Source organism: Heteronotia binoei, unplaced genomic scaffold (assembly GCF_032191835.1).
Source record: "Heteronotia binoei isolate CCM8104 ecotype False Entrance Well unplaced genomic scaffold, APGP_CSIRO_Hbin_v1 ptg001899l, whole genome shotgun sequence".
NCBI lineage: Eukaryota > Metazoa > Chordata > Lepidosauria > Squamata > Gekkonidae > Heteronotia > Heteronotia binoei.
Genome location: NW_026800455.1, coordinates 24,487 through 51,775, shown reverse-complemented (window position 1 = coordinate 51,775; position 27,289 = coordinate 24,487). Strand labels below are relative to the sequence as shown.

At 50.4% G+C, this 27,289-nt stretch overlaps 1 pseudogene; it reads left to right on the top strand.

Moving 5' to 3' along the window:
- The first annotated feature begins 2,694 nt into the window (after positions 1 to 2,694).
- On the top strand, positions 2,695 to 27,289 carry LOC132565893 (START domain-containing protein 10-like; annotated as a pseudogene).

Below are 27,289 nucleotides of genomic sequence, written 5' to 3'. Positions count from 1 at the left end.
CTGCTACATAATCTTAAAAAGGTGCACACTTGGCCGGCTCTCTTTTATGTCAGATCCAGCCCTCAAAACACCCTTACTTTGCATGAGCAAAGCACCCACTGATTCGTGCCTAAAAAGAAGTAAGGACAAAACAATGGATGTTGTTAAATGTGGAAGGGCCATGGCTCAGGGGCAGAGCCTCTGCTTGGCATGCAGAAGGTCCCAGGTTCAATCCCCGGCATTTCCAGCTAAAAAGACCAGGCAGGGGGTGATAGGAGACCCTTAGCCTGAGACCCTGGAGAGCGGCTGCCGGTCTGAGTAGACAAGACTGGCCTTGATGGACCGAGGGTCTGGTTCAGTATAAAGCAGCTTCACGCATTACGTGAATCATGCAGGGCTGCAAAAAAAAGGCAGTAAAGAAGATGATGATGATTTTGGATTTATATCCCGCCTTATACTCTGAATCTCAGAGTCTCAGAGCGGTCACAATCTCCCTCTATCTTCCCCCCTCCCCCACAACAGGCACCCTGTGAGGTGGGAGGGGCTGAGAGGGCTCTTACAGCAGCTGTCCTTTCAAGGACAGCTTCTATGAAAGCTACGGCTGACCCAAGGCCATCTCAGCAGGTGCAAGTGGAGGAGTGGGGAATCAAACCCGGTTCTCCCAGATAAGCGTCCGCGCACTTATCCACTACACCAAACTGGCTCTCGACGATAAAGCTGACGATAAAGCCGGTTAGCGAAAAGCAAAACCAGGAAGACAACAGAAATATTGGAGGCAATGAGAGAAGGAGGAGAGGCTGCTGCGTTGGCAAAGTGCGAATTTAGCGTGATGGGGGGGGGCAATATAAGGAACGTGGGGGGGGCACAAGTGCAAGACAGAGGGAAGCTGGCAAACGGAAAGAACAGAGAGGGACGGGGATTCTATTGGATGCCACAACACGAAGCAAAGCAAATAAGTGAAACGGCTGCTCTGTGCAGATCAGCGAAGACAAATGGAAGACAGAGCCGGAAAACTGTCGAAAGAGCAATCTGGGGACCGGGAGCTGGAGAAAACTAATCAAACGTTCTCACAATTTTCTATCCAAAGGAGCCCCATGCCAGACACCCTTCTTCGTTCCATAACAATCCAGTGGTGGTTTCTAATGGGCTCCCTTCTTCCGGCTGCTGTGCGGAATTCATTAGAAAGCCTGATCTTGCTGTTAGATCGCTTGTGAAAAGACCCCTCGGGAATTCACGCTTCTGCCACCGACTGGATGCAAATAGGACAGCAGAAGCCAAGCTCGGCTTCTTTTGTGGGTGGGAATGGATCTGAGCCTGAAGATCTCCCCCTCCCCTTTTAAAGCCTCATCTCCACCGATTTCCCAACCTAGAGCTGGCCACTCAGCTTCTCTGTCAGTTTTATTACCGAATATTTTCCAGATATTCTCGGGGTGCCCGAATATATCTGGAAAAATATTAACCACTGGGACCAGCCCCAGTTCTCTCAGAGCCCTCTCAGCCCCGCCTAACTTACAAGAGGACAGTTGTGAGGAGAAGGAGGGAAGGCAGCTGTGAGCTGCTTGGAGACACCGCAGGGCAGGCGTTGTCAAACTCATTCGTTATGAGGGCCGGATCTGAGATAATGAGACCTTGTCAGGCTGGGCCAGGGGAGGGTGGAGCCTCAGCCAATAGAAGGGAAGAGAGGCTTGGCCCAGTAGCTCTGCTGTGTGGTTGAGAGAGCCTGGAAAAGAGCACATAGAGGATGGTGTGGAATTGAGAGAGCATATAAAGGATGGTGTGGAATTGTTTTCTGTGGCCCCGGAAGGTAGGACCAGAACCAATGGGTTGAAATTAAATCAAAGAGTTTCCGGCTCAACATTAGGAAGAACTTCCTGACCGTTAGAGCGGTTCCTCAGTGGAACAGGCTTCCTTGGGAGGTGGTGGGCTCTCCTTCCTTGGAGGTTTTTAACAGAGGCTAGATGGCCATCTGACAGAAATGAAGATCCTATGAATTTAGGAGGAAGTGTTTGTGAGTTATCTGCATTGTGCAGGGGGTTGGACTAGATGACCCTAGAGGTCCCTTCCAACTCTATGATTCTATGAAAAACAAGCTCTACCCTCTCCCCTTCCTCCCCAAGGGAGGAGTCTCAGCCAATGGAGAAAATAGAGGTTTTGCTCCGTAGCTCTGCTGTGCGATTGAGCAAGCCTGGCAAAGCAAGCTGTGATGCAGAAGGAAGCAAGAGAGAGGGAGAAGGAAGCAGATGACTGCCACTTGCTCGGGGGCCTGACAAGAGCCCTCCCGGGGCCTGATGTGGGCCCGAACCACATGCTTGACTCCCTTGCCTTAGGGTAAAGGAAACCAGGTTATAAAAACCAGGTCTTCTCTCAGACTGCAGCTATTAGCCGGGCCCTTTGGGTCCAGGACGTCACTCCTTTCTTCACCCCTCCTCACAGACCAGTCCTGGCACTCGTTTCTCATAAAACCAGAGTTTCATTAAGCCTCCCCCCCCCACCCACCCCCCTTCCTCCATATCAGTTGCTGCTCTCTCGCTAATGTCAAAGAAGGCGCATCCGTTTTCAGTTCTCATCGGTAAGGAGGCCTGAGCTGAGTGGAAAGAAAAAAAGCCCTTTGGAAGGAGTGTAATCGCAGAGCGCGCCGGACAGCATCTCGCACAAAAGGCCGGCAGCTCCTACGAAGGCCGAGTTGCGAGTTGCAGCCTGCCTCGTGTTCGAAACATGACGTCCGTGGCCGTGCGGGTATCAGTGGAAGCATCGGGGTTCCCGGGTGCCCATCTTTCCATTGTGCCGCCGATGGGGGCCCCTCCCTTGCCTCCTTTGTTGGGCGGTTTCTGGGCCGGCGGGGGCGGGCAGGCGAGAAAGGAGTCCTGCGGTTGCTGATGAAATATTTAGAGTTCCAGCTTGTAAGCAGGACATCAACGATAGCCCTGATGAATAATTAGCGAGCTCGGAAACGAATCCGTAGACCCACTTTGCGGAGGAGTCAGGCCGGTGAATGGCAGGCAGCTGTCTAATTGTGTGTGTGTGTTTGTGTGTGTGCGAGTGTGCATAAAATGCGGCCACAGCTAGGATGGTCTAGTTTCTGGCCTCCCAAGCCCAATGAGGAAAGGTTAAAATGCTTGGGGCTCTTTAGCTTGGAGAAACGTCGACTGCGGGGTAACATGAGAGAGGTATACAAGATTATGCACGGAATAGAGTAGGTAGAGAAAGAATTACTTTTCTCCTTTCTCACAATATGAGAACTTGCAGACATTCCATAAAATTGCAAAGCAGTCGGGTTAGAACGGATAAAAGGAAGTCCTTCTTCACCCAAAGGGTGATTGACACATGAAATACACTGCCACAGCAGGTGGTGGCAGCTGCCAGCATAGCCAGCTTCAAGAGGGGATTGGATCAACATCTGGAGCAGAGATCCATCAGTGGCTATTAGCCACAGCGTGTTGATAGAACTCTTTGTCCGGGGCAGTGATGCTCTGTATTCTTGGTGCTTGGGGGCGGGGGCAACTGTGGGTGGCTTCCAGTGTCCTTGCCCACTGGTGGACCTCCCAATGGTACCTAGTTTTTTGACCAGTGTGTGACACAGAGTGTTGGACTGGAGGGCATTGGCCAGATCCGATAGGGCTTCTCTTATGTTCTTATGTGACACAGAGTGTTGGACCGGAGGGGCCACTGGCCTCATCCAACAGGGCTTCTCTTATGTGACACAGAGTGTTGGACTGGAGGGGCCACTGGCCTAATCCAACAGGGCTTCTCTTATGTTCTTATGTGACACAGAGTGTTGGACTGGAGGGGCCACTGGCCTGATCCAACAGGGCTTCTCTTATGTTCTTATGTGACACAGAGTATTGGACTGGAGGGGCCACTGGCCTGATCCAACAGAGCTTCTCTTATGTTATGTGACACAGAGTGTTGGCCTGGATGGGCCATTGGCCTGATCCAAGATTTCTCTTATGTTTTTATGTGATGCTCTATGATGTCCTTGGTGCTTATCACGATTCAACTGTATTTTTATTTCTTTGCTTTATTTCTATCCCACCTTTCTCTCCCACTGGGAACTCCCAAGAGGCTACGTCTTTCTCCTCTTCTTTTTCTCTTCACTCCAACCCGTTGCAAGGTCCAATTCAAGAAATCTCTGGGGACTTTGGGGGTGGAGCCAGGAGACATTGGGGGTGGAGCCAGGAGCAAGGTTGTGACAAGCATCATTGAACTCCAAAGGGAGTTTTGGCCATAACATTTAAAGGGACCACATGCCTTTTAAATGCCTTCCTTCCATTGGAAATAATGGCTAGGTGGGGGCACCTTCTTTTGGGGCTCATAGAATTGGACCCCCTGGTCCAATCTTCTTGAAACTTGGAGGTGTTTCGAGGAGTTTAAGAGAATGCTATGGTGAAAATGTGGTGCGTCTACTTCAAAAAACAGCCCCCCCCCAGATATCCGCAGATTAATTCTTCATTATACCCTGTGGGAATCGATCTCCATAGGGAATAATTGAGTGCCCAGCAGACATTTCCCTCCCCCCCACTTCTCTCCCCCCCCCCATCTTCTCTCCCCCCCAAAGCAGGCTGCTGGGGGGCTGTCCTTGGGCGGGTTTCTGACCCTCTTTGTCTCTCAGTGCAGGATGGACTGCAAGGATGTGGCGGCAGAAATCCTCTACGACGTCCTGCACGACATCGAATACAGGAAAAAGTGGGACACCAACGTTATCGAGACGTTTGACATCGGCAAACTGACGGTCAACGCAGACTTGGGATACTACTCCTGTGAGCGGGGGTTGCGTTGCATGCTGGGGGAGGTGTGGCCGAGCTCATGTTTCGCACCCATGTCTTGGTGGCCCTTTGCCAAGGGAGAGCTCACCTGGGCTGGCAAACTGGTGCCTCCTGGTCCCACCTGAGCTCAAGGGCATTTTTTTAAAAAAGTACATCTCTCTCCTGCCCTCCCCTAACGGGCTCAGGGCGGCAAAGAACAGGTAAAAACAACATGGTGTTAAATAGAGTGACAACAACATCATTAAAACATTTCATATGGTTCAACCTTTCCTCATAGGACTTGGTTTCCAAACCAAACAATTCCACCCCATCCTCTATAGGATAGCCCTTCAAGGACTTGAAGATGGTGATCCTATCACCTCTCGGCCGCCTCCTCTCCAGGCTAAACATCCCCAGCTCCTTCAACCTTTCCTCATAGGACTTGGTCTCCAGACCAAAACAATTCCACCCCATCCTCTATAGGACAGCCCTTCAAGGACTTGAAGATGGTGATCCTATCACCTCTCGGCAGCCTCCTCTCCAGGCTAAACATCCCCAGCTCCTTCAACCTTTCCTCATAGGACTTGGTCTCCAGACCAAAACAATTCCACCCCATCCTCTATAGGACAGCCCTTCAAGGACTTGAAGATGGTGATCCTATCACCTCTCGGCCGCCTCCTCTCCAGGCTAAACATCCCCAGCTCCTTCAACCTTTCCTCATAGGACTTGGTCTCCAGACCAAAACAATTCCACCCCATCCTCTATAGGACAGCCCTTCAAGTCCTTGAAGATGGTGATCCTATCACCTCTCGGCAGCCTCCTCTCCAGGCTAAACATGCCCAGCTCCTTCAACCTTTCCTCATAGGACTTGGTCTCCAGACCCCTCACCACCTTCGTCGCCCTCCTCTGGACCCATTCCAGCTTGTCTAGATCCTTCTTAAAATGTGGCGCCCAAAACTGAACAAAAGACTCCAGGTTGAGGTCTTACCAGAGCAGAGCAAAGCGATACCATCACATCACGTGATCTGGAAACTACACTTCTGCTGATACAGCCCAAAATTGCATTTGTATTTTTAGTCACCGCATCACACTGTTGATTCATGTAGATAGATCCAAATGGGCAGCTGGGCTGGTCTGAAGCAATAGAACAAAGCAGGTAGACACATGGCACCTTCAAGTCCAACTAAGTTTTATTCAGAATGTAAACTTCCGTATGCTCTCAAGCAGACAAAATGGAATGGTTCAGCATATGATCCCTTTTTGCTAAGACAAGACTCCCCCATCTTGGAGGGGAGACCTCCATGGAATGCCAGCATTTTGGAGGGCAGGGGCAGGCTTTAGTCAGCCACCTCCCTCAATATCCTCCAGGAGAATCAAACAAGCTGTCGGACAACCCCACATTAAATTGGGGGCGGGGAGGACAGTTGGCGATGGTGGGAGGGTTGGGGTCAGCCTGCAGTCTAGCAGGACTTCCTTCCCGTCTCTTGAGTCAGTTGTCTTTTTTTTTTTTTTACCTTGGCAGGGAAGTGCCCCAAAGCCCTTGAAGAAACCGAGACGTGATCACGCTCCGCTCCTGGCTGCCCATGGGCAGCGACTACATCATCATGAACTACTCCGTCAAGCATCCCGTGAGTCCCTTTTGCTTTCTGGGCAGGGAGGGAGGAGGCAAAGGGAGGCGCAGGCCCTCTGGGGGTGGCCAGGCCACAGGAATTCATGAGAACAGAAGAGAAGCCATCTTGGATCAGGCCAAAGGCCCATCTAGCCCAACACTCTGTGTCACACAGGGGCCAAAAAACCAGGGGCCATCAGGAACATAAGAGTGACCATAATGTTATTGATTTCACCGTTTGTATAAATAGGGAGTTGTCCAAAAAGACCGCCACAACCACGTTTTAACTTTAAAAGGGGTAAATACACTGAGATGAGGAGGCATGTGAGGAGGAAACTGAAAAGAAAGGTACATACGGTACAAAACCCTCGGGGAAGCTTGGAAGCTATTTAAAACTATAATCCTAGAAGCTCAGATAAAATACATACCACAAGTTAGGAAAGGCACAAACAGGCATAAGAAAAGACCTGCATGGTTCACAAACAAAGTAATGGAAGCTGTAAAAGGTAAGAAGGACTCCTTTAAGCGGTGGAAAACCAGTCAAGTGAGATTAGTAAAAGGGAACACAGGCTGTGGCTAATCAAATGCAAGACTGTGATCAGGCAGGCAAAAAGGGACTATGAGGAGCATATTGCAAAAAACATAAAGACCAACAATAAAACTTTCTTCAAATATATTAGAAGTAGGAAACCAGCCAGGGAGGCAGTGGGGCCCTTGGATGACCATGGGGTAAAAGGATTACTGGAGGATAGGGAAATGGCTGAGAAGCTAAATGAATTTTTTGCCTCCGTCTTCACTGTGGAAGACGAGAACTTTTTGCCCTCCCCAGAACCACTAATTTTGGAAGGGGTGTTGAAAGACCTGAGTCAGATTGAGGTGACAAAAGAGGAGGTCCTACAACTGATAGACAAATTAAAAACTAATAAGTCACCGGGTCCGGATGGCATACATCCGAGAGTTCTGAAAGAACTCAAAGTTGAACTTGTGGATCTTCTAACAAAAATCTGTAATCTTTCATTGAAATCTGCCTCCGTTCCTGAGGACTGGAAGGTAGCAAATGTCACCCCCATCTTTAAAAAGGGTTCCAGAGGAGATCCGGGAAATTACAGGCCAGTCAGTCTGACTTCAATACCGGGAAAGTTGGTAGAAACCATTATCAAGGACAGAATGAGTAGGCACATTGATGAACATGGGTTATTGAGGAAGACTCAGCATGGGTTCTGTAAGGGAAGATCTTGCCTCACTAACCTGTTACATTTCTTTGAGGGGGTGAACAAATGTGGACAAAGGCGACCCGATAGATGTTGTTTACCTTGACTTCCAGAAAGCTTTTGATAAGTTCCTCATCAAAGGCTCCTTAGAAAACTTGAGAGTCATGGAGTAAAAGGACAGGTCCTCCTGTGGATCAAAAACTGGCTGAGTAATAGGAAGCAGAGAGTGAGTATAAATGGGCAGTCTTCGCAGTGGAGGACGGTAAGCAGTGGGGTGCCGCACGGCTCGGTACTGGGTCCCATGCTCTTTAACTTGTTCATAAATGATTTAGAGTTGGGAGTGAGCAGTGAAGTGGCCAAGTTTGCGGATGACACTAAATTGTTCAGGGTGGTGAGAACGAGAGAGGATTGTGAGGAACTCCAAAGAGATCTGTTGAGGCTGGGTGAGTGGGCGTCAACGTGGCAGATGCGGTTCAATGTGGCCAAGTGCAAAGTAATGCACATTGGGGCCAAGAATCCCAGCTACAAATACAAGTTGATGGGGTGTGAACTAGCAGAGACTGACCAAGAGAGAGATCTTGGGGTCGTGGTAGATAACTCACTGAAAATGTCAAGACAGTGTGCGTCTGCAATAAAAAAGGCCAACGCCATGCTGGGAATTATTAGGAAGGGAATTGAAAACAAATCAGCCAGTATCATAATGCCCCTGTATAAATCGATGGTGCGGTCTCATTTGGAGTACTGTGTGCAGTTCTGGTCGCTGCACCTAAAAAAGGATATTATAGCATTGGAGAAAGTCCAGAGAAGGGCAACTAGAATGATTAAAGGGCTGGAGCACTTTCCCTATGAAGAAAGGTTGAAACGCTTGGGACTCTTTAGCTTGGAGAAACGTCGACTGCGGGTGGTGACATGATAGAAGTTTACAAGATAATGCATGGGATGGAGAAAGTAGAGAAAGAAGTACTTTTCTCCCTTTCTCACAATACAAGAACTCGTGGGCATTCGATGAAATTGCTGAGCAGAAAGGTTAAAATGGATAAAAGGAAGTACTTCTTCACCCAAAGGGTGATTAACATGTGGAATTCACTGTCACAGGAGGTGGTGGCGGCCACAAGTATAGCCACCTTCAAGAAGGGTTTAGATAAATATATGGAGCACAGGTCCATCAGTGGCTATTAGCCACAGTGTATGTGTGTATATAAAATTTTTTGCCACTGTGTGACACAGAGTGTTGGACTTGATGGGCCGTTGGCCTGATCGAACATGGCTTCTCTTATGTTCTTATGAGAAGCCATGTTGGATCAGGCCAGTGGCCCCTCCAGTACAACACTCTATGTCACATAAGAACATAAAAGAAGCCATGTTGGATCAGACAGTGGCCCCTCCAGTCCAACACTCTGTGTAACATAAGAACATAAGAGAAGCCCTGTTGGATCAGGCCAGTGGCCCCTCCAGTCCAACACTCTGTGTCACATAAGAGAAGCCCTGTTGGATCAGGCCAATGGCCCCTCCAGTCCAACACTCTGTGTCACATAAGAACATAAGAGAAGCCATGTTGGATCAGGCCAGTGGCCCCTCCAGTCCAACACTCTGTGTCACATAAGAACATAAGAGAAGCCCTGTTGGATCAGGCCAATGGCCCCTCCAGTCCAACACTCTGTGTCACATAAGAACATAAGAGAAGCCATGTTGGATCAGGCCAGTGGCCCCTCCAGTCCAACACTCTGTGTCACATAAGAGAAGCCCTGTTGGATCAGAAGAAGAAGAATATATTGGATTTATATCCCGCCCTCCACTCCGAAGAGTCTCAGAGCGGCTCACAATCTCCTTTACCTTCCTCCCCCACAACAGACACCCTGTGAGGTGGATGGGGCTGGAGAGGGCTCTCACAGCAGCTGCCCTTTCAAGGACAACCTCTGCCAGAGCTATGGCTGACCCAAGGCCATGCTAGCAGGTGCAAGCGGAGGAGTGGGGAATCAAACCCGGTTCTCCCAGATAAGAGTCCGCACACTTAACCACTACACCAAACTGGCTCTCCTGGCCAAAGGCCCATCCAGCCCAACACTCTGTGTCACACAGGGGCCAAAGAAATGAGGGGCCATCAGAAACATAAGAAAGCTATGTTGGATCAGGCCAATGGCCCATCCAGTCCAACACTCTTGAGTCACACAGTGGCCCAAAAACCAGGTGCCATCGGGAGGGTCCCTCACTGGGGCCAGAACACTAGAAGCCCTCCCACTGCCCCCCTCCCAAAAGCACCAAGAATACAGAGCATCACTGCCCCCGGACATAAGAGAAGCCATGCTGGAAGGAAAAAAATGGCTGGCTTGGAGGGGTGGGCTGTATGACTATACCCCTCTGAGGGTCCTTCCCCTCCCCAAACCCCGCTCCTCTCCAGGGCCCTACCCACAGTTCTCCAGGAATTTCCCAAGCTGGACTTGGCAACCCCCCAGATTAGGAAGCACAGGGGACTGTTCCAGGCAGTTGTGACTCCCGGAACATCTCTATCTTTTTTAAGAAACTAAAAACCACTTAAAAGCTGAACTGAGATGAGCTCTGGAAGACTGGGTCTGCAAAAAAAGAAAAGAAAAGCAAAACAAAGGACATGATCCGGTCCAGGGGTAGCCAAACTGTGGCTTGGGAGCCACGTGTGGCTCTTTCACACATATTGTGTGGCTCTTGAAGCCTCAGCACCCTGCTGGCCAGCTTGGAGAAGGCCTTTCTCTCTTTATATCACTTCTCCAAGCCAAGCTTGCTGGCAGCCTGGAGAATGCATTTAAAGTGTCTTTCTTTCTTTCCCTCTGTCTTTCCCTTTCTCTCTTTCTTTCTCCCTCCCTCCCTTCCTTCCTTCCAGCTCTCAAAGATCTGATGACTTGTGCCTCTCAAACATCTGACATTTATTCTATGTGGCTCTTACGTTAATCAAGTTTGGGCACCCCTGATCCATGCAGAGATTCCTGCATGAATCCGGCCTGGACTTTTTTTGCTGATGCGTTCACATTACAGCCTCACGGCTGACCTGCAAAGCGGCTTTTAAACGTCTTTTAAGAAGGTGTTTAAGAAGCACAGAAACATAAAGTGACGCAGAGAAGGAACAGCGACGCTGTGTGCCCCGAATCGCAGTACAAAAAGGCCCAGAGACTCTGGATCTTTTTTTACTTGTTCGAAGGAAGGAAGGAAGGGAGGAAGGAAGGAAGGAAGGAAGGAAGGAAGGAAGGAAGGAAGGAAGCGGGGGAGGAAGGAAGGGGGGAGGAAGAAGGAAGGGGGAGGAAGGGAGGAAGGAAGGAGTGAAGGAAGGAAGGAGGGGAGGGGAGGAGGGAGGAAGGAAGGAAGGGGGGAGAAGAGGAAGGGGGAGGAGGAGGAAGGGAAGGAAGGGGGGAGGAAGGAAGGGAGGGGGAGGGAGGAAGGAAGGAAGGAAGGGGGGAGGAAGGGAGGAAGGAAGGAAGGAAGGGGGGAGGAAGGAAGGAAGGAAGCTGTCCTCAATAAACTGGGAATGCCTTGATGATTTTAAATGTTATATGAAATTTTGTTACGTCTTATAACAATCACTTATTTTAAATGACAAATTGGAAATCGTAGTGCATTAAATTTTAGTAATTGTGGTCATTATAACCCTGCGGGTTGTTTCCATTTTGCAAAATGAGGTCTGGGCAAACCTATTTTAGATTGTGGAGGAAAAGGTGCCGTGAAAGACTACCGCCCCCTCCTTGCTTCAGAAATGAGGTTTGGTCCAGCAGGAAGTCCTTCTGATGCTCTGGGTGGAGTCTGATCTTGGCTCCTCCCACTGGGAGGGTGGGGCTGGAGCTTTCTGCAGGGGGACAGAGGGGTGGGGTGAGCCAGACCTGACCTGCTACTGACCCGATCTCTGTGCCGCTTTTCTCATTCCAGAAATACCCTCCCAGGAAAGACATGGTGAGAGCGGTCTCCATTCAGACTGGCTACCTAATCCAGGGGAAAGGACCCAACCATTCCTGCCTTACCTACCTGGCTCAGGTAGACCCCAAAGGTAAGGGTTTTTTGCCTGCTTTCTTTGTTCCTTTTAATGATCATTCTTATTCGCTGCTCAGTTCGTAAAGAGGGGATTCCTTCTGAGCCCCCCCCCCCCCCCCGGAAGCCAATCAGGAATCAAGAATTCCAGATTCTAAGAAATATTTTAATGAATGGATGAATAAATATTTATTATATCAAGATTTTCAGGCAAAAGATCCTGTGAATTTAGGGGGAGGGGTTTGTGAGTTTCCTGCATTGTGCAGGGGGTTGGACTAGATGGACCCTGGAGGTCCCTTCTGACTCTAGGATTCTATGAATTCTCCTTTGGAGGTTTTTCAACAGAGGCTAGAGGGCCATCTCACAGCAATGAGGTTCCTGTGAATTTAGGAGGAGGTGTTTGTGAGTTTCCTGCATTGTGCAGGGGGTTGGACTAGATGGACCCTGGAGGTCCCTTCTGACTCTAGGATTCTATGAATTCTCCTTTGGAGGTTTTTCAACAGAGGCTAGAGGGCCATCTCACAGCAATGAGGTTCCTGTGAATTTAGGGGGAGGTGTTTGTGAGTTTCCTGCATTGTGCAGGGGGTTGGACTAGATGGACCCTGGAGGTCCCTTCCAAATGTAGGATTCTATGATTCTCCTTTTTCAACAGAGGCTAGATGGCCATCTGACAGCAATGAGGTTCCTGTGAATTTAGGGGGAGGTATTTGTGAGTTTCCTGCATTGTGCAGGGGGTTGGACTAGATGGACCCTGGAGGTCCCTTCCAAATCTAGGATTCTATGAATTCTCCTTTGGAGGTTTTTCAACAGAGGCTAGAGGGCCATCTCACAGCAATGAGGTTCCTGTGAATTTAGGGGGAGGTGTTTGTGAGTTTCCTGCATTGTGCAGGGGGTTGGACTAGATGGACCCTGGAGGTCCCTTCCAAATGTAGGATTCTATGATTCTCCTTTTTCAACAGAGGCTAGATGGCCATCTGACAGCAATGAGGTTCCTGTGAATTTAGGGGGAGGTATTTGTGAGTTTCCTGCATTGTGCAGGGGGTTGGACTAGATGGACCCTGGAGGTCCCTTCCAACTCTAAGAACATGACAGAAGCCATGTTGGATCAGGGCAGTAGGCCACCCAGTGCAACACTCTGTGTTACACAAGGCCCGGAAAAAAACCAGATGCCATCAGGAGGTCCATCATTGGGGCCAGGACACCAGAAGGCCTCCCACTGTGCCCCCCCCCACAGCACCAAGAAGACAGAGCATCACTGCCCCAGACAGAGAGTTCCAACAATATGCTGTAGCTAATAGCCACTGATGGACCTCTGCTCCAATCCCCTCTTGAAGCTGGCTATGCTTGCAACTGCCACCATCTCCTGTGGCAGTGAATTCCATGTGCTAATCACCCTTTGGGTGAAGAAGGACTTCCTTCTATCCCTTCTAACCCAACTTCTAAGCAATTTCATTGAATGTCCATGTATTCTTGTATTGTGAGAAAGGGAGAAAAGTACTTCTTTCTCTGCCTTCTTCATCTCATGCATAATCTTGTAAACTTCAGTCATGTCACCCCTCAGTCGACGTTTCTCAAAGAGCCCCGAGCGTTTTAACCTTTCTTCATAGGGAAAGTGTTCCAGCCCTTTAATCATTCTAGTTGCCCTTTTCTGCACATTTTTCCAATGCTATAATATCCTTTCTGAGGTGCGGTGACCAGAATTGCACACAGTATTCCAAATGAGACCGCACCATCGATTTATACAGGGGCATTATGATACTGGCTGATTTGTTTTCAATTCCTTTCCTAATCATTCCCAGCATGGCGTTGGGCTTTTTTGATACCCTCTGTTACTCTGTTAGCGGCCCCGTGGTGCAGAGTGGTAAAGCAGCAGTACTGTGGTCTGAACTCTCTGCTTACGACCTGAGTTCTATCCCAGCAGAAGCTGGTTCAGGTACCCGGCCCAAGGTCGACTCCGCCTTCCATCCTTCTGAGGTCGGTCAAATGAGGACCCAGCTTGCCGTGGGGAAAGTGGAGATGACTGGGGAAGGCAATGGCAAGCCACCCCGTAAAAAGTCTGCCGTGAAAACTTTGTGAAAGCAACGTCACGCCAGAGTCGGAAACCACTGGTGCTTGCACAGGGGACCTTTCCGTTCCTGTTACTCTATAAGAACATAAGAACATAAGAGAAGCCATGTTGGATCAGGCCAGTGGCCCCTCCAGTCCAACACTCTGTGTCACATAAGAGAAGCCCTGTTGGATCAGGCCAATGGCCCATCCAGTCCAACACTCTGTGTCACATAAGAATATAAGAGAAGCCATGTTGGATCAGGCCAGTGGCCCATCCAGTCCAACACTCTGTGTCACATAAGAATATAAGAGAAGCCATGTTGGATCAGGCCAGTGGCCCATCCAGTCCAACACTCTGTGTCACATAAGAACGTAAGAGAAGCCATGTTGGATCAGGCCAACGGCCCATCCAGTCCAACACTCTGTATCACACAGTGGCAAAAAATTTTATATATACACACACACTGTGGCTAATAGCCATTGATGGACCTGTGCTCCATATTTTTATCTAAACACCTCTTGAAGGTGGCTATACTTGTGGCCGCCACCACCTCCTGTGGCAGTGAATTCCACATGTTAATCACCCTTTGGGTGAAGAAGGACTTCCTTTTATCCGTTTTAACCTGTCTGCTCAGCAATTTCATCGAATGCCCACGAGTTCTTGTATTGTGAGAAAGGAGAAAAGTACTTCTTTCTCTACTTTCTCCATCCCATGCATTATCTTGTAAACCTCTATCATGTCACCCCTCAGTCGACGTTTCTCCAAGCTAAAGAGCCCCAAGCGTTTCAACCTTTCTTCATAGGGAAAGTGCTCCAGCCCTTTAATCATTGTAGTTGGCCTTTTCTGGACTTTCTCCAATGCTATAATATCCTTTTTGAGGTGCGGCGACCAGATTCTGTTCTGTGATTCCCTGAATCCCTGGAAATCATGTCCATAGAAGAACGTGAAATTCCGTGTGCACGCATGTACAAAAACAGAAAAGCTCCCGGCGATTTCCTGTTTGCACAGTTGATTCCCCAGGAAGAATTTAGAGTGGGCGCTTGCAGAATACAGATTATTTTTAGCAGAGCTGGGCTCTAGGTGCCCTCTCTTCCTTTCTGCAGCATCAGCCATGCAGAAATCCCTTCCTCTATTTCTCAGGATCTGCTCTCCGCGGCCTCCAGAGGCGTCATCTTGGCTTAGACCTCTTAATGGACTGTGGAGCTCAGTTGCGCTAACTGCGGGTGTATCTGAGCCCTAACCACAAATTTCTGCAGTGCTGACTGCGAGGGCGGGGGTGGGGTGCAGGGACTAGCTAACAGCAAAGCGGGTCGGATTTGGGTGCTGGCCTTTTTTCTTTTTAAAGCACAAATCCATCCCAGCTGTGCAGAGAATTTATTTCTGCCGGCAACAGAAGCAGACACAGCTGTTTGGGAAGAGTTTCCATCGGAGGCGTCAAGGACTTGCTCTTGAGTAGGGGAAAGTGTGTGGGCCTGGCAGCCCAGGATCGAAACATCCGCTGGAATGACCAGATCTATAAGCTCCAATCCCTTCCACCTCTCTGGTTGGTGTCTTTTCCCAAGATGGGTCTCTGCGTCAACCAGCTGTTCTCTGAAGGCCGGGGCAGGTTAATTTTAAAATTAAGTTATTTTAACCTTCTAAGACTGACGAAGAAGAAGAGACTGTAGATTTATATCCCGCCCTTTTCTCTGAATCAGAGTCTCAGAGCAGCTTACAATCTCCTTGATCTCCTTCCACCGCAGCAGACGCCCTGTGAGGTGGCTGGAGCTGAGAGAGCTCTGACAGAAACTGCTCTTGAGAGGAACAGCTTTTTGAGAGCCATGGCTGACCCAAGGCCATTCCAGCAGCTGTGAGTGGAGGAGTGGGGAATCAAACCCGGTTCTCCCAGATAAGAGTCCGTGCACTTAGCCACTACACCAAACTGGCTCTCAGGATCAGACCAAAAACCTGTCTACGAGATATATAGTACAATCACAGTTTTGGTGTCTAAATAATACAGTGTAAAGGAAAATCACCGAAATAAACAATATTCCAAATGATAAACAGGTTATCTTAATTTGATATATGTAGACACCTTCTTACAACATAATTAATACATCAAGTACAGCTTTTGAAAAGTCCGTGACAAATAGCACCCCTAGTCCTGTGGTAGACTGAAACGAACTGTTTCTTTAAACAGTTTGGTGAGCGGGTTAAGTGGTTGAGAGCCAGTTTGGTGTAGTGGTTAAGTGTGCAGACTCTGATCTGGGAGAACCAGGTTTGATTCCCCACTCCTCCACTTGCACCTGCAGGAATGGCCTTGGGTCAGCCAGAGCTCTCTTATCTGGGAGAACAGGGTTTGATTCCCCACTCCTCCACTTGCACCTGCAGGAATGGCCTTGGGTCAGCCAGAGCTCTCTTATCTGGGAGAACCGGGTTTGATTCCCCACTCCTCCACTTGCAGCTGCTGGAATGGCCTTGGGTCAGCCATAGCTCTCTTCTCTGGGAGAACCGGGTCTGATTCCCCCCTCCTCCACCTGCAGCTGCTGGAAGGGCCTTGGGTCAGCCATAGCTCTCTTCTCTGGGAGAACCGGGTTTGATTCCCCACTCCTCCACTTGCACCTGCTGGAATGGCCTTCGGTCAGCCAGAGCTCTCTTATCTGGGAGAACCGGGTTGGATTCCCCACTCCTCCACTTGCACCTGCTGGAATGGCCTTGGGTCAGCCATAGCTCTCTTATCTGGGAGAACTGAGTTTGATTCCCCACTCCTCCACTTGCAGCTGCTGGAATGGCCTTGGGTCAGCTAGAGCTCTCTTATCTGGGAGAACCGGGTTTGATTCCCCCCTCCTCCACTTGCGGCTGCTGGAATGGCCTTGGGTCAGCTAGAGCTCTCTTATCTGGGAGAACCGGGTTTGATTCCCCACTCCTCCACTTGCAGCTGCTGGAATGGCCTTGGGTCAGCTAGAGCTCTCTTATCTGGGAGAACCAGGTTTGATTCCCCACTCCTCGACTTGCAGCGGCTGGAATGGCCTGGGGTCAGCTGTAGCTCTCTTCTCTGGGAGAACCGGGTTTGATTCCCCACTCCTCCACTTGCACCTGCTGGAATGGCCTTGGGTCAGCCATAGCTCTCTTATCTGGAAGAACTGGGTTCTATTCCGCACTCCTCCACTTGCAGCTGCTGGGATGGCCTTGGGTCAGCTGTAGCTCTCTTCTCTGGGAGAACCGGGTTTGATTCCCCACTCCTCCCCTTGCATCTGCTGGAATGGCCTTGGATTAACCAGAGCTCTCTTAGGAGTTATCCTTGAAAGGGCAGCTGCTGGGAGAGCCCTCTCAGCCCCACCCACCTCACAGGGTGTGTGTTGTGGGGGAAGAAGATATAGGAGATTGTAAGAGCTTCCAGCTCAACATTGGGAAGAACTTCCTGACTGTTAGAGCGGTTCCTCAGTGGAACAGGCTTCCTCTTGGGACAGGTTCTCCTTCCTTGGAGGTTTTTCAACAGAGGCTAGATGGCCATCTGACAGCAATGAAGATCCTGTGAATTTAGGGGGAGGTTTTTGTGAGTTTCCTGCATTGTGCAGGGGGTTGGACTAGATGACCCTAGAGGTCCCTTCCAACTCTATGATTCTATTAAGAACTTCCTGACTGTTAGAGCGGTTCCTCAGTGGAACAGGCTTCCTCGGGAGGTGGTGGGCTCTCCTTCCTTGGAGGTTTCTCAACAGAGGCTAGATGGCCATCTGACAGCGATGAAGATCCTGTGAATGTAGGGGGAGGGGTTTGTGAGTTTCCTGGATTGTGCAGGGGGTTGGACTAGATGATCCTGGAGGTCTCTTCCAACTCTAGGATTCTAAATGGTCATAGAGTCTTTGAGATTGCTGAAGAGGTGGGAAGTGCCATCAAGTTGATTTATGGTGACCCCCTTGTGTTTTCAAGGGAAAAGACACAGAGGTCATTGCCTGTCTCTGCATATCCACCCTGGACTTCCTTGCTGGTCTCCCATTGTCAAGTCCACACGTCTTGCAATAACAAGATCCTTTGTATTTCCAAATAGATTCATTTATTGTAGAGAGTAAGACACCTCACCGACTGGGCAGTGTGAAGATTGGATAACAAAAGCAGAGCAAGCATTATATAGATGAGCACTAAAAGGTAAAGGTCGTCCCCTGTGCAAGCAGCAGTCGTTTCCGACTCTGGGGTGACGTTGCTTTCACAACGTTTTCACGGCAGACTTTTGACGGGGAGATTTGCCATTGCCTTCCCCAGTCATCTACGCTTTCCCCCCAGCAAGCTGGGGACTCCTTTGACCGACCTCGGAAGGATGGAAGGCTGAGTCAACCTGGAGCTGGCTACCTGAACCAGCTTCCGCCGGGATCGCACTCAGGTCGTGAGCAGAGGGCTCCGACTGCAGTACTGCAGCTTTACCGCTCTGCGCCGCGGGGCTCTTTAGATGAGCACTAGCCGTTAATAATTGGCGCGCATCTTTCAAACCTCAAGGTTACGGGAGTAAAATAACATCGCTAGTCTACTACAAAGCGCACAGAAACTGATAAGGAACCTGGGAAAAGGGAGGGAGGGTTAGTGGCTTTGCGGCTCGCATTCTTCCAAAGACTCAACACAGAGATGAACTGTAAAACAAGAGTTACTAAGCCAGATAGGATAACAGACAGGGGACTTGACATCCATGCAAGGCCTCACCAGGCCAGACCCTGTTCAGCTGCCAAAATCGGGCTAACCTAGGCCATCCAGGTCAGGGCAAGAGATATTCAGAGGCCATTGCCTCTGGCCATTGCCCGCGTAGCAACCTTGGCGTTCCTTGGTGGTCTGCCACCCAAGAGCTAACCAGGTCTGACCCTGTTTAGCTGCCCAGATCTGACAAGAATGGCTAACCTAAGCCATCCCGATCACAGCTTGGATTGTTGTAATCTGCCGCCAAAATCCAGCCTTCTGCCAACATTCCACTTTTTGAATTAACCAGTGTCAGTGCAGTCCGAGCTCTCTGCTCACGACCGGCTCCAGGCTGACTCGGCCTTCCATCCCTCCGAGGTCGGTCAAATGAGTCCCCAGCTTGCTGCGGGGGAAAGTGGAGAGGACCGGGGAAGGCAAGGGCAAAGCACCCCGTAAAACGTTTGCCATGAAAACGTCACCCCAGAGTTGGAAACAACTGGTGCTTGCACAGGGGACTACCTTTACCTTTTTACAGTGTCAAGGGGGAGGGGGGGGGGTAAAAGGCTGAGAAAGATCTTTTGAGATCTCAGATGTAAATGAACAAAGTATTCTCATCCCGCCCCCCGCCGGTCAGTTTTATCCCCTCCGTTCGACAGGGTGCAAACAATGTGGAATCTGCTGTAGACTTTCCGAAGGGTGCGAACAAACCCATCCGGCTGACTCAGCCGGCGCATATCAGCCCAAGACGAAAACAAAGCCGGTGAGGATAACAAACTCGTGTGCGTGAGGGAAGGGAACGCAGCGTTGAAATGAATTAGTCAGTGGTTGTCTAGTCGCCATCTGTGGGAGCCATCTGTCTGTCGCTCGCAGCGGTGGTGAAGTCGGATAATTAGACGTTAATTTTGCTTGCGTGGTTTGGGGTCCTTCCTTGGGGGATTCTGGATGACAAAGCTGGGGCCAAAGCTCGTAAACATGGAGGTAAAAACCTCCAGAGCTCAGGTCCCTTCTGTGCCCCTTTAAGGGGGCTGTGTTTTCCAAAGCAAAGCCTGTCTCACCTCTCTGATGTTTTCCCCCCCTCAGGTTCTTTGCCCAAGTGGGTAGTGAATAAATCCTCACAGTTCCTGGCTCCAAAGGTATGTCATATCTCTCTCTCTCTCTCTCTGTCTCTGTCTTCAGTTTGGTGTAGTGGTTAAGTGTGCAGACTCTTATCTGGGAGGGACGGTGGCTCAGTGGTAGAGCATCTGCTTGGGAAGCAGAAGGTCCCAGGTTCAATCCCTGGCATCTCCAAAAAAAAGGGTCCAGGCAAATAGGTGTGAACCAGGTTTGATTCCCCACTCCTCCACTTGCACCTGCTGGCATGGCCTTGGGGCAGCCATAGCTCTGGCAGAGGTTGTCCTTGAAAGGGCAGCTGCTGTGAGAGCCCTCTCAGCCCCACCCACCTGACAGGGTGTCTGTTGTGGGGGAGGAAGGGAAAGGAGATTGTGAGCCGCTCTGAGACTTTTGAGTGGAGGGCGGGATATAAATCCAATATCTTCATCTACCTCACAGGGTGTCTGTTGTGGGGGAGGAAGGTAAAGGAGATTGTGAGCTGCTCTGAGACTCTTCGGAGTGGAGGGTGGGATATAAATCCAATATCTTCATCTACCTCACAGGCTCTCTGTTGTGGGGAAGGAAGGGAAAGGAGATTGTGAGCCGCTCTGAGACTCTTCGGAGTGGAGGGCGGGATATAAATCCAATATCTTCATCTACCTCACAGGGTGTCTGTTGTGGGGGACGAAAGGAAAGGAGATTGTGAGCCGTTCTGAGACTCTTCAGAGTGGAGGGCGGGATATAAATCCAATATCTTCATCTACCTCACAGGGTGTCTGTTGTGGGGGAGGAAGGGAAAGGAGGTTGTGAGCCGCTCTGAGACTCTTGAGTGGAGGGCGGAATATAAATCCAATGTCGTCGTCTTCTTCTCTGGCAGTTGCTTATTGATATGGTTGCCAACCTCCAAGTAGGGCCTAGAGACTTTCCAAAATGCAACCGTTCCAGACTACAGAGCTCAGCTCTCCTGGAGGAAATGCGACCCCCCACACACACAGGTTCTGACTTAAGGTTAAACTGGAATAACAATAGCTCACTGGAAATGATTGAACTCTCACACTCAAAGTACGTATAGCCTAATGAATTTTATACAAACAGCAATTAAAGCCCACCATGCATACAATACATAGGATCATAGAGATGGAAGGGACCTCCAGGGTTATCTAGTCCAACCCCCTGCACAATGCAGGAAACTCCACAAATACCTAAATTCACAGGATCGTCACTGCAGCCTGATGGCCATCTAGCCTCTGTTGAAAAACCTCCAAGGAAGGAGAGCCCACCACCTCCCAAGGAAGCCTGTTCCACTGAGGAATCGCTCTAACGGTCAGGAAGTTCTTCCTCATGTTGAGCCGGAAACTCTTTTGATTTAATTTCAACGCGTTGGTTCTCGTCCTACCTTCGAGGGCCACAGAAAACAATTCCACACCATCCTCTATATGACAGCCCTTCAAGTACTTGAAGATGGTGATCCTATCACCTCTTAGCCACCTCCTCTCCAGGCTAAACATCCCCAGCTCCTTCAACCTTTCCTCATAGGACTTGGTCTCCAGACCAAAACAATTCCACCCCATCCTCTCTAGGACAGCCCTTCAAGTCCTTGAAGATGGTGATCCTATCACCTCTCAGCTGCCTCCTCTCCAAGCTAAACAGGCCCAGCTCCTTCAGCCTTTCCTCATAGGACTTGCTCTCCAGACCCCTCATCCTCTATAGGACAGCCCTTCAAGTACTTGAAAATGGTGATCCTATCACCTCTCAGCCGCCTCCTGTCCAGGCTAAACAGGCCCAGCTCCTTCAACCTTTCCTCACAGGACTTGGTCTCCAGACCCCTCACCATCTTTGTCGCCCTCCTCTGGACCCCTTCCAGCTTGTCTATATCCTTTTTAAAAATGTGGTGCCCAAAACTGAACACAATACTCCAGGTGAGGTCTTCCCAGAGCAGAGTAAAGTGATACCATCACATCACGTGATCTGGACACTACACTTCTGTTGATACAGCCCCAAATTGCGTTTATCTTTTTAGCCGCCGCATCACACTGTTGACTCATGTTCAGAGTATGGTCCACTAAGACCCCGAGATCCTTTTCGCACAGACTACTGCTGAGACAAGTCTCCCCCATCCCATAACCATGCATTGGATTTTTCCTACCTCAATGCAGAACTTTACATTTATCCCCGTTAAAATTCATTTTATTGGCTTTAGCCCAGTTTTCCAGCCTGTCGAGATCATCCTGTATCCTGTTTCTGTCTTCTACTGTGTTTGCAACCCTTTCTAGCCTTTGCTTTTCCCTTGAATGCAGCGACTAGTCCTTTAAGTTCGGAAACAGAAGCTGTGCATCCACTGCGTTAATCCAAACCTGAAAATTTATGTACTGTGGGACTGTGAAGCAGCTTCAAAGAGAGAGACCAGGGTAAAGAAGGATGGAAACGGTGGCAAAGTCCTGTATTCTCTCTTCTGGATTCTTTGGGCTCCTTTAACAATTATTGGCTCCTCAAGGGTTCAGGAGCAGAATACTTTGGAGGCATTTAATCCAGAGGAGACTTTTTTGCATTCATTCCTGAGGATGATGTGAGAACCTGGACTTTGGACTAGTCGCTGCGTTCAAGGCAAAGACTGTATAGTATGAATGGTAAACTTTAATCGTTCTTCGTAAAGAATTCATTAGGATATACACATTCTGAGTGTGAGAGTTAGATAATTTGCGGTTAGCTGTTACCCTGGGAGGAAATGGCACTTCTGGAGGGGGGAATTTTCTACAGCAGGGGTGTCAAACATGAGGCTCGGATCTGAATCAGGCCCCTGGAGGGTTCCTATCGGGCCTCCGAGCAACTGGCTGTCATAAGAACATAAGAGAAGCCATGTTGGATCAGGCCAGTGGCCCATCCAGCCCAACTTTCTGTGTCACACAGTGGCCAAAAAACCAGGTGCCATCAGGAGGTCCATCAGTGGGGCCAGGACACCAGAAGCCCTTGCACTGTGCCCCCCCCCCCGAAGCACCAAGAATACAGAGCATCACTGCCCCAGAGATAAGAACATAAGAGAAGCCCTGTTGGATCAGGCCAATGGGCCCTCCAGTCCAACACTCTGTGTCACACAGTGGCCAAAAAACCAGGTGTCATCAGGAGGTCCATCAGTGGGGCCAGGACACTAGAAGCCCTCCCACTTTGCCCTCCACAGCACCAAGAAGAAAGAGCATCACTGCCCCAGAAAGAGAGTTCTAACGATACGCTGTGGCTAAGAGCCACTGATGGACCTCTGCTCCAGATGTTGATCCAATCCCCTCTTGAAGCTGTCTATGCTTGCAGCCGCCACCACCTCCTGTGGCAGTGAATTCCATGCATTTACGGTTTAAGTTGTTTTCTTTCCACCTCTCCTTCCCTCCCCATCTGTTTTCCTTCCTCCCTTCCCCCCTCCTTGTCTTGCGACTCTCAAACATCTGATGTTCATGTCTTGCGGTTCTCAAACCTTTGACACTTATTCTCTGTGGCTCTAGCGCAAACTTGCTTAATGTAAGAGCCACAATAAATGTCAGATGTTTGAGAGCTGCAAGACAAGGAAGGAAGGAAAAAAGGAAGGAAGGAAGGAAAATAGATGGGGAGGGTTGAAGGAGGGAAAGGAAGAAAGCAACTTTAACTTTAAATGCATTCTCCAGGTCACCAGCTGGCTTGGTTTGGAGAAGTGATTTAAAGAGACAAACGCCTTCTCCAAGCCAGCCACGGGGCCATGGGGGCTTCAAGAGCCACACAATGTGTGTGAAAGAGCCACAAACTGGTGGGAGATGAACCAGATGCCGCATTGCCTGTTCTCTCTTGCTTTAGGAGGGGACGGGTGCGTGCCTGTCTGGGTTTCATCTCCCACCAGCTTGCAGAGAGAGCCACATGTTAGAGCAGGGGTGGCCCAACGGTGGCTTGAGAGGTTTCCCAGCTGCAAACACGGTGAGTCTTTTTCCCATCTGCCGGCAGAGATTGCCCTGTGGCTCCTCCCAGATCTGTTCCGTTGCCGTGGTAGTTTCCCTCCCCCCACCCCAGCCATCGCTGGATTAATGAGCCCTGCTCTCACGTTAAAACTCTGCCCAGGGTGGCATCACAGAGTCGCCCGCGTCAGCAGCAGTAAACATGCCTCCGTTTAATTAAAACCTCCACCACCACCAGACAGAGCCAGAGGGCCCCTTTCTCTCCTTGTTTATGACCCTTTCATTATCCGGAGGCCTCTGAGTTTGCTTCCTGGTCAGACATGCCTGTTTGAGAACCGGTTTGTACACAGCCAGTCTTGAAACATATTTCTCTTAAGCAACGGAATTACTAGATGTGGGTGGTTTTGGAGGAACGGTGGAGCTCAGAAGTGGAGGGCAGCTGCTGATCCAGCAATGCTGTTCTTATGTTCTTGTGAAGGCCTCGGCCTCTCTGCCCTGTTGCTGGCCCTCCAGAGGGACTGGCTGGCCACTGTGTGAGACAGGAGGCTGGACTAGATGGACCATCACTGGTCTGACCCAGCAGGGTCTTCTGAGGTTCTTCTCAGGGGAAGGCGTCTGCCTCTCTGCCCTGTTGTTGGCCCTCCAGAGGAACTGGTTGGCCACTGTGTGAGACAGGAGGCTGGACTAGATGGACCCTCCCTGGTCTGATCCAGCAGGGCTCTTCTGAGGTTCTTCTCGGGGGTAGACCTCAGCCTCTCTGCCCTGTTGTTGCTCCTTCAGAGGAACTGGTTGGCCACTGTGTGAGGCAGGAGGCTGGACTAGATGGACCCTCACTGGTCTGACCCAGCAGGGTCTTCTGAGGTTCTTCTCAGGGGAAGGCCTCTGCCTCTCTGCCCTGTTGTTGGCCCTCCAGAGGAACTGGTTGGCCACTGTGTGAGACAGGAGGCTGGACTAGATGGACCCTCCGTGGTCTGACCCAGCAGGGCTCTTCTGAGGTTCTTCCCAGGGGAAGGCCTCGGCCTCTCTGCCCTGTTGGTGGCTTCCAGAGGAACTGGTTGACCCCTGTGTGAGACAGGATGCTGGACTAGATGGACCCTCCCTGGTCTGATCCAGCAGAGCTTTTCTGATGTTCTTCTCAAGGGAAGGCCTCAGCCTCTCTGTCCTGTGGTTGGCCCTCCTGAGGAACTGGTTGGCCCCTGTGTGAGACAGAAGGCTGGACTAGATGGACCTTCACTGGTCTGATCCAGCAGAACTCTTCTGATGTTCTTCTCAGGGGAAGGCCTTGGCTTCTCTGTCCTGTGGTTGGCCCTCTAGAGGAACTGGTTGGCCACTGTGTGAGGCAGGAGGCTGGACTAGATGGACCCTCCCTGGTCTTCCCCAGCAGGGCTCTTCTACTGTTCTTATGAAGGTCTTGGCTTCTCTGCCCTATTGTTGGCCCTCCAGAGGAACTGGCTGGCCACTGTGTGAGACAGGAGGCTGGACTAGATGGACCTTCACTGGTCTGATCCAGCAGAACTCTTCTGATGTTCTTCTCAGGGGAAGGCCTCAGCCTCTCTGCCCTGTTGTTGGCCCTCCAGAGGAACTGGCTGGCCACTGTGTGAGACAGGAGGCTGGGCTAGATGGACCCTCACTGGTCTGATCCAGCAGGGCTCTTCTGCTGTTCTTATGAAGGCCTCAGCCTCTATGCTGTTGTTGGCCATCCAGATACATTTGTTAGCCGCTGTGTGAGATAGGATGCTGGGCTAGAAGGACCACTGATCTGTCTAGCAGGGCTCTTACATGTTGCACAGAGGTTTATGTCTCAGATTCACTCAGGACCCAGAAAGGACTGATTTTGGGTCCTTCAGACCAACTAAATTCAAACCTAAAAGACCTGGGTTCAAATTCCTGTCCACAGATGCCATAAGCTGACCACTTTCTTTGCTGGTTTCTTTCACTCTATAAAATTGCTGAGCAGTCAGGTTAGAATGGATAAAAGGAAACCCTTCTTCACCCAAAGGGTGATTAACACATGGAATTCACAGCCACAGGAGGTGGTGGCGGCTGCAGGCATAGCCAGCTTCAAGAGGGGATTGGATAAACACATGGAGCAGAGGTCCACCAGTGGCTATTAGCCACAGGGTATTGCTGGAACTCTCTGACTGGGGCAGTGATGCTCTGTATTCTTGGTGCTTGGGGGGGAAACAGAGGGAGGGCTTCTAGTGTCCTGGCTTCAGTCGTGGACCTCCTGATGGCTCCTGGGGTTTTTTTTGGCCATTGCGTGACACAGAACGTTGGACTGGAGGGGCCTTTGCCTGATTCAGCATGGCTTCTCTTATGTTCTTATGTCTGGGGCAGTGGTTTTCTGAATTCTTGGTGCTTGGGGGGATGATAACAGTGGGAGGGCTTCTAGTGTCCTGGCCCCGCTGATGGACCTCCTGAGGTCACCTGGGTTTTTGGCCACTGGGTGACACAGAGTGCTGGACTGGAGGGGCCACTGGCCTGATCCAACAGGGCTTCTCTTATGTTCTTATGTGACACAGAGTGTTGGACTGGAGGGGCCACTGGCCTGATCCAACAGGGCTTCTCTTATGTTCTTATGTGACACAGAGTGCTGGACTGGAGGGGCCACTGGCCTGATCCAACAGGGCTTCTCTTATGTTCTTATGTGACACAGAGTGTTGGACTGGAGGGGCCACTGGCCTGATCCAACAGGGCTTCTCTTATGTTCTTATGTGACACAGAGTGTTGGACTGGAGGGGCCACTGGCCTGATCCAACATGGCTTCTCTTATGTTCTTATGTGACACAGAGTGTTGGACTGGAGGGGCCATTGGCCCGATCCAACAGGGCTTCTCTTGTGTTCTTATGTGACACAGTGTTGGACTGGAGGGGCCACTGGCCTGATCCAACAGGGCTTCTCTTATGTTCTTATGTGACACAGAGTGTTGGACTGGAGGGGCCATTGGCCCGATCCAACAGGGCTTCTCTTGTGTTCTTATGTGACACAGTGTTGGACTGGAGGGGCCACTGGCCCGATCCAAGATGGCTTCTCTTACATTCCTGTTCCTCAGCTCTGACTGACTCACCCCTTCTTTCTTGGCCTCTCCTTCCCCCAGGCCATGAGGAAGATGTACAAGGCTTGCTTGAAGTATCCGGACTGGAAGCAGAAACACAACCCCAGCTTCAAGCCTTGGCTGTTCCCGGAGCAGAGCACCCTGCCCGCCGTGGGGCTGGCCGAGCTCTCCATTCAGCACGCCGACTCCCTGGAGAACATCGACGAGAGCAGCTTATCTGAGACCAAAGACGACCGGGCGGAGGGCAGCGACGAAGACAGCGTCAACTGAGGGGGGGGTGGGCACAGCGGTGACTCAGGGCAGTTCCCTCGCCAGGTTTCCTGTGGTGTCCCCCCCCCCCCCGACCTGGGCTTCTGTTTTGTCTGTGTAAAACCCATGGCGTTTGTGTTTGGGGAAGAAATACTGCCACCCCCCTTGCCCAAAAAGATTCTCCCTCCAGACACCATCGCGGAATAAGTAAACCAGGGTCTCTCACTTTGGGTTGGGAACCTCCGGAGACTTGGGGTTCGGGGAGGGGAGGGCCCCCAGTGGGATGTAATACAATAGAGCCCGCCCTACAACGCAGCCCTTCACCCCCGGTCAGGAATTAAACTCTCTGATCTGAAGTTCAGTTCTAAATCCGGAGGATCTCCCGGCCACACCTGAAGGTTGGCAACCTCAGAGCAAGCAGATTTTTGTAGCCGCAGGATGAGGCTTGCTCTGCTGGGGCGGGGAGTTAAGTCCCAGGAATCTTTTTTCTTTGGGAACGGGAGAGCTGATCTAGGCCTTCAGCGATGTCCTCAGAACTAAACACAGCCCTTTCCCTCCCTTTTCCTGGCTCCATTTCTCCCCAAACCAGGGGCCCTGTGTTCTCCTTTCCATGTCTGCAAACGGCGGAATTCTTTACCAGTAGGGAAAAAACCCCATACAAATGTAACTTATCTCATCTGCCTATATCCCACCAGAATGCTAATGGGGGATTCCAAGTTCCTGGTTTGTTTATATTCTTGTCTCTAATAAATCAAATGCCAGCAAA